Source organism: Pleuronectes platessa, chromosome 1 (genome assembly GCF_947347685.1).
Source record: "Pleuronectes platessa chromosome 1, fPlePla1.1, whole genome shotgun sequence".
Classification (NCBI taxonomy): Eukaryota; Metazoa; Chordata; class Actinopteri; order Pleuronectiformes; family Pleuronectidae; genus Pleuronectes; species Pleuronectes platessa.
The window spans coordinates 26,860,626-26,868,980 of NC_070626.1; positions in this window are offsets into that span (position 1 = coordinate 26,860,626).

Sequence of the window (8,355 nt, forward strand, 5' to 3'; positions counted from 1 at the left end):
TCCTTTCAGCCTTTGTCTCAAAGACCTGGTTTTAGCTCCTGTCTCTTTAAGGCCCCCCTCCTGATAAAGCCCAGTCTACTCTGATTGGTCAGTTGACCCGCTCTTTTGTGATTGGTCAACAGCTTCCAGCATGTATATGAAATGTCGGCTTCCACTCTCACTTTAGCGCTTGCTCTCACCGATACTTCTGCTGGGCCACTGATGAGGTGGATCTTCAGAGTGTTTTCAGGGGGGAGAGGAGCTTCCTTTGAGGACTTTGTTTTTTTTTACTTCGCAGAACTTCAACATTCACAGAAAACTTACAAAATTCACTAGAGGACCCAACAATCCACAGTGGACGATGCAGTGGAGACGGGAAAGGAGACAAGAAATGTCTTTACAAATACAGTTGTGTGATGTGCAGGAAGAGAAGAGACAACCTTTTTCGAGACTTTTAAATTTATTTTGTGTTGCCATTGATGTGATCACTGCCTATTCGGACACATAACTTCAAACACACACAACGGTGATTTGACTGACACAGGACTCTTTGTTTACCTTGGTTAACAGGTGGCACTTTCCTTCCCTTTTGGTCACAACACTTTACAAACTATCCAAAAAATACTGGTTTGGATGGAAGTCATTCATGCAAAGTGCTGTTTTCCACCTGTGTGAAAGGGGCCTCAGAATAAGGATGTGTAATTGTAGCTGTTTGTCACTTTAGCTTGGAGCAGGTGTTTAGAAGCTTGTGTGTGTTCAGTCCAACAACATCAGACCAAAGTCACCACAGATTGTGAGCTCGTGCTTTGACGACCCGACCCATTTAGGGAATACAGAGGGTATTAGTTGGAGATGTAGGTCCTAATGAATGAGTTGCCAAGCCACACACACACACACACAAACACACACTCGCACACATGCACGAGCCCGTGTCCTCATCAAACGCACACACACTAATCCTTCAGTGAATTGTAACCAAGCATTACTCTCGCACCGAACCCTTCCTCCTGCCACACACCACACACCAGCTCATGAGACACCATCTGGTCCCCCCCATTCAAAAATGAGGTCTTATCAATCCAGCATGAATAAACACACAATGCAAAAAACCCAAAGGACAATAAAAGGCTCCAAAAGCTAACTGAAGATGAGAAGCCCAAATATTTCCCCATTACTCTTCCTCTGACCCCAAATGTGATGTCCATTATAGCCCAGCAACCACCGGGGAAGAACCGATCCTCACCCAGTGCCATTTGCATGTGAAAGGCTGTGGCCTCAGAATAGAGCATCCAGAGAGGTGGCTCTGGCTCTGATTTCAAGGGATATTTAGCCCCCTATTCAGCCTCCAACAAAGGACAGGCATTCAGACAGGCAAGGAGGGAGGCAGTGCTTGCTGAGCTGTCACAGAGCTCATTTGTTCTCTTCTGTTTACTTAAGCCTCCCCCCTCTTTTCCCCCCCCCCTCTCCCCTCCAGAGGCTTCAAGCACGGATGGGTGGGTGATTGGGAACCCTCCTTCCACGGCTCCATCCCAGTGGGAGAGATAAACAGCAATTTAAGTGGACGTCTGAAAAAAAGGTTTTTCATTTGCATGAATTTATCGGTCAATCAGCGATGCCGACAATCATTATCAAACTGTCGGAGGGCTGTTGAACACAATTATTTATTTATTTCAGCTCATTCTTCTTCACTCTTTTGTCCCAGTTGTTAGCCTTGTGTGTATCTGGGAGAAAGAATGTACTTTGGTGTGTGTGTGTGTGTGTGTGTGTGTGTGTGTGTGTGTGTGTGTGTGTGTGTGTGTGTGTGTGTGTGTGCGTGTGTGTGTGCGTGTGTGTCCATGTACTATTTAAGTGTCTTTAGTCTCTGATAGGGGTACACTTGATGAAGCTGAGAGGCCTCCTAATCTGATTTCTGCCACCACCCGCCTCCAGCCTCCTGTGTGTTTGCTGGGAGATTGCTGAGATGTCTGAGGGGAGAGGTATTTGTAATTATATAGGAGGATTAGGGGGGAGGGGGGGGGGGACTGAAGGCCACATGGACTGGCTTTGTCGTGTCTGAGAAGTAGGTGAGGTCAAGTCGTACTACACGTCCCTCAGGTATTAAACGAGGTGCTGGAGAGAATAAAGCATCGGCTCTGGATAAGCTCAGTGTGGTGGGAGATGAAGTGAGGACAGGGAGGCAGGTGCCCCACACTGACAACAGTCTTACTGTGAAATGTATACAGAGGATTGTTACAGCAAATAGAAGGGTGATGGTGTTTTAGTCGTCAGGCAACTTACAACAGTAAGTATAGTCTGAACTATAATGGATTATTAACACATTGATACTGATATTGACCGATTTTTATCTAAAACACTCTTGATTACAGACATTGTTACTAATTGATCAGTTTGAATCCTAGTTCATACGTATGTGGCACTCAATAACTTCATAATAATAACATGAACAGAATGTTTACTCTTTATCATTTTGATTGACAAAATACACAAATCAACTAATTGTATCTCTCCATGTTTTACTTTGATTTGAAAACATGCGTCATCATTGGAAACGTATCACTGCTCAGCCAAAGATATAAACCGATAACTGTCAGACACACTGTTATAACTTCCACGCATGGATGGATGCTGAGAATGTAAGATTCATATCTCACCAAAGGCTCGTATTCTCACTGAAGTACTTTTTAGTGAAGGAGAGGCCGGTGGTTATTCATTGATTAGTCAGAAACCACAACATCCTGACACATTCACATGAAGTATGAGGCAACTTTCTAAGAAATTATGGATTTCGTCTTTAAGCATCATCTCTCCAGTAATCAATATCTCTTCAGTTCATTACAGTCACAGGGCGACACTCATTATTCTAACTGTCATTTGAGAAGACTGTGTATGACCTCAATGTTTTTATACACCGGCAGGGTAAGAAAAACCTGTTTAACCCACATAAACAGTGATTAAACTCTGAGTCTCATTCTGGCCTGAGGAGCAGATTCCAGGGAAGTTCCTTTGTGCTGTAAAATTCCTAAAACAGACACGACTCCAGTTCAACTGTTTCTGGTTAGGATATTTATTTTGAGGGATTATTGGCAGATATCTGAAAGCCCGAAGAGGAGAGAACTCGACCACACGACATGTTCACCCTTTCTGCTCTGGGAAAATAGGCACTGTCCAAGGTGCTGAATGAGTTTCCTCTGCTATAAGAGATGAGCATTGAGTGTGTGCGTGTGTGAGTGTGTGTGTGTGTGTGTGTGTGTGTGTGTGTGTGTGTGTGTGTGTGTGTGTGTGTGTGTGTGTGTGTGTGTGTGTGTGTGTGTGTGTGTGTGTGTTTGTGTGTGTGTGTGAAAGAGAGCTTTACAGATTGTGCTTACCAGGAACTATGTTTAACTAATAAGTCAGTAAAGGTATGAGTATAAAGCTGACGTGAGGATATTTTCGAGTTGTTCACTAATCACAGGTTTAATCTTCACATCCACAATAGTTTAGAATTTTTTTTTTAGAACTAAGACAATCTCCATCCACACAAGAATCTTTGTACCTTATCAGTAATAACTCCTGTCTGTACTAACACACCTCAAAACGCAAAACATGGTGGAACTGACAGGGAGTGATGCAGGTGAATGAATTGTTGATTCCAAATGTCTGTGTATTTTGCCCGTCAGTACCGCAACACAGCCTGTCACAAGCTTTTCCAGACTTCTCCATTTTGGGCGCTCAAAAAACTATAAAATTGTATCAAATACCAAATACAGCTCATTCCATGAATTCTGAATTACATTGTGAATATTAAACATGCACACTTGTATTCCACAGTGTTCAAACTGAGAGCAAACAAGTGAGAACCTTGTGGCAAAGGGTCGATGTTTTGTAGTCAAGCCTCTTGTCTCTGTGCTTCAATCTCTTTATCCCTGGACTGAGCTGGCCATGGACCAGGGCCTGTTCCCAGGCTGTGTGTGTGTGTCTTTATCCTCCCAGCAGGGAGTAATCTGGGGGTAAAGGGCTCACTACTGTTTTTACATAAACAAAGACTTTGGGATGAAAAAGAGAGCGCGTCATGGCCAAATCCCTGTGCCTGGCTGTTGGCCACTGCGTCATGCAGGTTTCCCCTCGGGCACCTTGTGGACGCCACACTGGTCCTGGTAATTAAGCAGCACAGGCACCGTGATTAAAACAAAGAGAAACCACAGAGCGAAGTGGGGCCATCGCACAGAGGGCTGGTCAGAGCATCACTGGACTGTTTCCATCAGAATTTACTACAAACAGCTGATTACACGATACAAGTGAAACATTTAACGTCCAGACGTCTGCACAGGAAGCTTCAGTTACAGTTGAGTCCCACGTGTAAATCACAGCTTTAATATTTAATAATATATTTGGAAAACAATAACTAGCTGTCCCTGTGAACCTGAGGGCTGTGTTGTCTGGAGCCTTGTGCTCCTGGTAGGGTCTCTCATGGCAGAGTGGTCTCAGGTGAGGGGCCAGACTAAGAATGGTTCAAAAAGCCTCAATGAATATCGACGGAAGAGGAGATGTGACCCGGCCCGGAGGAAGCCCGGGGCCCCCGTCTGGAGCTAGGCCCAGACGGAGGGCTCGATGGCGAGCGCCTGGTGGCCGGGTTTGCCACGGAGCCCGGTCGGGCACAGCCCGAAGAAACTACGTGGCACCCCCCCTCTCTTCATCTCATGGGCCCACCACCTGTGGGAAGACCCGTTGGGGTCGGGTGCGCAGCCACATGGGTGGCAGCGAAGGTCAGGGGTCTCGACGGACCAGACCCGGGCGGCAGAAGCTGGCTCTGGGGACGTGGAACGTCACCTCGCTGTGGGGAAAGGAGCCGGAGCTTGTGAGGGAGGTGGAGCGCTACCAGTTAGATCTGGTGGGGCTTACCTCCACGCACAGTCTCGGCTCTGGTACCGTACTCCTGGATAAGGGTTGGACTCTATTCTTCTCCGGAGTTGCCAAGGGCGTGAGGCGCCGGGCGGGTGTGGGGATACTCATAAATCCCCGGCTGAGCGCCGCGGTGTTGGAGTTTACCCCGGTAGACGAGAGGGTCGCCTCCATGCGCCTAAGGGTTGTAGGGGGGAAAACTCTGACTGTTGTTTGTGCGTATGCACCAAACAGCAGCTCAGAGTACTCGGCCTTCTTGGAGACCCTGAATGGAGTCCTGCATGGGGCTCCAGTAGGGGACTCCGTAGTTCTGCTGGGTGACTTCAACGCCCACGTGGGCAACGATGGAGATACCTGGAGAGGCGTGGTGGGGAGGAACGGCCTCCCTGATCTGAACCCGAGCGGTTGTTTGTTATTGGACTTCTGTGCTAGTCATGGATTATCCATAACAAACACCATGTTCGAACATAAGGGTGCTCATGGGTGTACCTGGTACCAGAGTACCCTAGGCCGAAGATCAATGATCGATTTTGTGATCGTGTCATCTGATCTGGGGCCGCATGTTTTGGACACTCGGGTAGAGAGAGGGGCGGAACTGTCAGCCGACCACCATCTGGTTGTGAGTTGGATCAGGGAATGGGGGAAATTTCCGGATAGACCTGGTAAGCCCAAACGAGTAGTGCGGGTGAACTGGGAACGTCTGGAGGAGGCCCCCGTCCTAGGTATCTTCAACTCACACCTCCGGCGGAGTTTTTCTGGCATTCCTGTGGAGGTTGGGGACATTGAGCCGGAGTGGGCAGTGTTCAAAGCCTCCATTGCTGAAGCTGCGGCGGCTAGCTGTGGCCTCGGGGTCTTGGGTTCCTCAAGGGGCGGTAACCCTCGGACACCGTGGTGGACACCGGTGGTCAGGGAAGCCGTCCGATTGAAGAAGGAGGCCTTCCGGGATATGATATCCTGGAGGACTCCTGACTCGGTTGCAGGGTACCGACGGGCCCGAAGAACTGCAGCTGCTGCCGTGTCGGAGGCTGAGCAGCGGGTGTGGGAGAGGTTCGGAGAGGTCATGGAGAGGGACTTTCGGTCGGCGCCGAAGTGTTTCTGGAGGACTGTCCGGCACCTCGGGAGGGGGAAACGGGGAACCATCCAAGCTGTGTACAGTAAGGATGGGACTCTGTTGACCTCAACTGAGGAGGTCGTCGGACGTTGGAAGGAACACTTTGAGGAACTCCTGAATCCGAATAACACGCCCTCTATGTTGGAGGCAGAGCTCGAGGTTGATGGTGTTTCGTCGTCAATTTCCCTGGTGGAGGTCACTGAGGTAGTCAAACATCTCCGCAGTGGCAAAGCCCCAGGGATTGATGAGATCCAGCCAGAAATGCTAAAGGCTCTGGGTGTTGAGGGGCTGTCATGGTTGACACGCCTATTCAACATCGCGTGGGAGTCGGGTACAGTGCCAAAGGAGTGGCAAACCGGGGTGGTGGTTCCCCTGTTCAAAAAGGGGGACCAGAGAGTGTGTACCAATTATCGGGGTATCACACTCCTCAGCCTCCCTGGTAAAGTCTACTCCAAGGTGCTGGAAAGGAGGGTTCGGCCGATCGTCGAACCTCAGATTGAAGAGGAACAATGCGGTTTTCGCCCCGGACGTGGAACTACGGACCAGCTCTTCACTCTCGCAAGGATCCTGGAGGGGGCCTGGGAGTATGCCCATCCGGTCCACTTGTGTTTTGTGGATCTGGAGAAGGCGTATGACCGGGTCCCCCGGGAGAAACTGTGGGAGGTGCTGCGGGAGTATGGGGTAAGGGGGTCTCTCCTCAGGGCCATCCAATCTCTGTACTCCCAAAGCGAGAGCTGTGTTCGGGTCCTCGGCAGCCAGTCAGTTTCGTTCTCAGTGGGTGCTGGTCTCCGCCAGGGCTGCGCCTTGTCACCAATCCTGTTTGTGATATACATGGACAGGATATCGAGGCGTAGTCGTGGTGGGGAGGGGTTGCAGTTCGGTGGTCTGAGGATCTCGTCACTGCTTTTTGCGGATGATGTGGTCCTCATTGGATCATCGGCTTGTGACCTTCAGCACTCACTGGATCGGCTGGCGGCCGAGTGTGAAGCGGCTGGGATGAGGATCAGCACCGCTAAATCTGAGGCCATGACTCTTAGCAGGAAACCGATGGATTGCTTACTCCGGGTAGGAAATGAGTCCTTAGCCCAAGTGAAGGAGTTCAAGTACCTCGGGGTCTTGTTCGCGAGTGAGGGTACTATGGAGCGTGAGATTGGCCGGAGAATCGGAGCAGCGGGGGGCGGTATTGCGTTCGCTTTACCGCACCGTTGTAACGAAAAGAGAGCTGAGCCGCAAGGCAAAGCTCTCGATCTACCGGTCGATCTTCGTTCCTATCCTCACCTATGGTCATGAGGGCTGGGTGATGACCGAAAGGACGAGATCGCGGGTACAAGCGGCCGAGATGAGTTTTCTCAGAAGGGTGGCTGGCGTCTCCCTTAGGGATAGGGTGAGAAGCTCAGTCATCCGTGAGGGACTCGGATTAGAGCCGCTGCTCCTTTACTTAGAAAGGAGTCAGCTGAGGTGGTTCGGGCATCTGGTAAGGATGCCCACTGGGCGCCTCCCTTGGGAGGTGTTTCAGGCACGTCCAGTGGGGAGGAGACCTCGGGGAAGACCCAGGACTAGGTGGAGAGATTATATCTCAACACTGGCCTGGGAACGCCTCGGGATCCCCCCGTCAGAGCTGGTCAATGTGGCCCGGGAAAGGGAAGTCTGGGGCCCCCTGCTTGAGCTGCTCCCCCCGCGACCCGACCCCGGATAAGCGGATGACGATGAGATGAGATGAGATGAACTAGCTGTGTGATTTCTCTGTGCTTTGTCCCTGCTGGGAGACAAATCATCACTGATAGTTTGTGGGCACACAAATGTGAATTAGGGTAATTATAAAAAGGCAAATATTCAAACTCCAAATCTACAGACTGAAAATCTTCCAGCTCTCTGCTTCCATCTGAAAACCTTCTAACTTTATCTTTGTTACATAATCTTCAAACATGAGCCCGATGTTTGTCAGATCTTTAATTTTCTACTTTCAAAATCACTTGAGTGTTATCTGTGAAAAGAGATTTTGAGATACGAGTTTTAAATCCACAATATTACTCTAGAAAATTCCCTTATTAGGATAAAAAGTACAACGTTTTGCTGAGAGCAAATTAAAGAGAAGTCTGTTTAAGCTCATTTTCTCATTAACGATTATTATTGGATTATTTTGGAATTAATGGATTTTCGATGGAAAAGAGAAAATAACTTCTGCTGCAATCAACAGTGTAAAATGGGACCAGGATCATTGGAGAGTGTAAAGGGGAGAATGTGCTTGTTATTGCACCAACTTAAAAGAGGCATCTAGTGTTAAAATACTGTTGATGAAGGGAAACTGTTCACACTGGTTCCCAGAACAACCACAGTCTGCAGAGCTCCAACAGCTCAAGCAGCCAAGGGATAAGTGCTTTGCCCAA